The following is a 2,705-nucleotide window of genomic DNA, read 5'->3' as shown; positions in this document are numbered from 1 at the left end:
GAGGGAGGGAGGGAGGGAGGGAGGGAGGGAGGGAGGGAGGGAGAAAGCAATGGCCCATAAGCAGCTCAGTCTCAATGTGCATTCCCTAGTAAGAAGAGAGCAGGGTCTGTCTCTGACATGGACTTACTCACATGACCTGTTCCCCCCACAGGAGGTGGCAGCCTTGCCAGGGCACAGAGGAGGAGGACCTCTCATTGGACTAAGTGAGGGACATAGGGGGAGAAGAGGGAGTGAGAGTGGGACTGGGAGGAGATGATGAAGGAGGCTATACCCAGGATGCAAAGTGAATAAATTGTCATAAATAATAAATTTTTTAAATGAAAGGAAAGCAAAGCTAGGGACCTAGCTAAGTAGCTAAAGTGCTTACCTTGCTAGTGTGTAGACCTTAATTTTGGCCATCCAAAAGTATACTTTTTAATAAAACATTGATTAATATTTATTCTCATACAAATAGAGGTATTTCATACAAAACATAGAACAAGTTCCAAGAAAATCATTTATTTATTCCCTTATTCATCATGTTCATCATACCAAGTGCCCAGTGTCTGAGACTTTGTGAATTGAGACAGAATGAAGAAAATGGCATATCTCTTTTTTCATGAAATACCGAACATAGAAACATCAGTTAAGTCATTTATTTATTTAACTGGTCAGCGCACTCTTAGAGTTACAAGAATGCTCCCCCACCCCAATGTAAGACACATTTCATTAATCATTATTTAATCAATATACCGTGACTATCTACCATAGACCACATTTGGTGCCAACCTATGTGTTAATGTCTACACACTAAGAACATGGGTGCATGTTACCTATCTAATGGGAAGACTAGATAGTACATGAAAGTCAAAGAAAAATCAAGGGACAATGGAAGTAGTGATAGACTGATCCTATGAAGTGATCAGCAAAAGAGCAAAGAATTTGGATGGTGGACCAAATGATGTAAAATGTTAGGCTAAGCCCTTCTGAGGCATGCTGGCAAGTAAGAAGAGTGAATTACAGTTATTGTCCGATGTAAACTTTATATGATAGCTGATATGTCAATCAACAGGTACATGTGAATGGCAACTGCATCTTAAAATAAGCTAAATGCAAGATCCTGGGATTATAGAAACAGAGAATGCTGTTAGTCAGCTCATTATTTCTTCTAAGAATGATGTGGTAGGCATCATTCCATAAATCAAGGAAGTGATTCAGAGGTCAGTCTCAAAACTCCTCAGAGAGTAAACGGGTAATCTGAGATCTAACTTAGGGCAATGTGTCCCAGCAATTCCGATTCTTCTTGCTTTGTGACTGTGTGTAAAACCTATGGAGAAATAATCTATGAAAATAAAGCAAGTGCAATATCAAAAATGAGGACTAAGAAGAAGCCAGAATGGAAATCCAAACAAGTTCTGGCAACCTATCACATGTTACCACAGGAAGTTATGCACAAGCACAGGAAATAAAAAAATTCTAAGGTACAGAGTGCATGATGTATTGTAAAGACTAGGAGGTGGTATCTTGTACTAGGAGTTTATTTCAAATACTGTGCAGTGGAAGCAAATACTGTAGCCAAAATTTTTTCTAAGCTGTATTTTTTTTCTTGGGAGTTTTTGTTTGTTTGTTTGTTTGTTTCATCATTATTTGTGGTTTGGTCTGTTTGTTTGTTTAGCGGCAAATGATATAAGTGACTTGAACAAAAGGTCAGTGGAGAGCTAGACTCAAAGCAAGTGAAATGAATAAAATGAAGAATGATCGATAACATGTCCAGACATATGAAATCCTCCGTGTCTGATCCTGAGCTGGGTAAGCATCTTGCTGTTCAAAATTTGACCAATGAATAGTAATCATAAGACAAGACATAATCACAAGACACCACTAAGATGCCCCTATAATTTAAAACTCTACCCAAGTAGTGGTGCTTGCCTGTAATCTCAACACCTATGAAGCTGAGGCAGGTTGATCTCAAGATCTAGGCTACCTAGGGATATACAAAATATTCAGTCAGATTATACCTGTACTCCCCCCAAAAATCAGCCAGATAATGCCTGTTGACATTTTACATCTTTGTTTATTTCATTACTATCAATGCTTTGTAATTATCTGTTAAAATTAGTTCAACCGTAAATCACGTTATTTATTTAAAATCTATTTTCAAAATTCCCTTAAAAGTAATTACAGGAAATTATCTTCCTTTGTATCTTGCTGGCTGACACATCTTATATATCACCCAATGTGTCACTTCTGATAAAGCCCCTGTAATCATATTACGTGATAGGAAATTCCTGTCATAAATTGACATGATAACCTAATTTGGAAAATTCAGACAAATACAATTTATTTTAAACTTTAGTTCAAACACACTGATAAAACTCTACAGAGCATGTGGGGATTGATGTGACTTTGAAGAATACAACATTTTCTTTTTTCAGCCTTGAAAATTATGCTAGCTACAGACTTCAGTTATAAGTTCATAAAAATTTATTACATGAAATATTTATAACAAACATTAAACAGAGAGAATGATATAATTACTGAGCTCAAGTTTTACTGGTTCACTAATTGGAGTCTCTTTTAAGTACAGGGTATGAACAAGAATCTCTCTCCTGGTCCAGGAGCTGAAGTTGGCCAATGATATCTATACTTAGAAAAACCAGTAGCACATGTGAAAGATAGAGAAGAAGAAGAAGAAGAAGAAGAAGAAGAAGAAGAAGAAGAAGAAG

Source organism: Psammomys obesus, unplaced genomic scaffold (genome assembly GCF_907164565.1).
Source record: "Psammomys obesus unplaced genomic scaffold, mPsaObe1.curated_primary_1811, whole genome shotgun sequence".
NCBI classification, from domain to species: domain Eukaryota; kingdom Metazoa; phylum Chordata; class Mammalia; order Rodentia; family Muridae; genus Psammomys; species Psammomys obesus.
Note: the sequence above shows the minus strand (reverse complement) of the source record.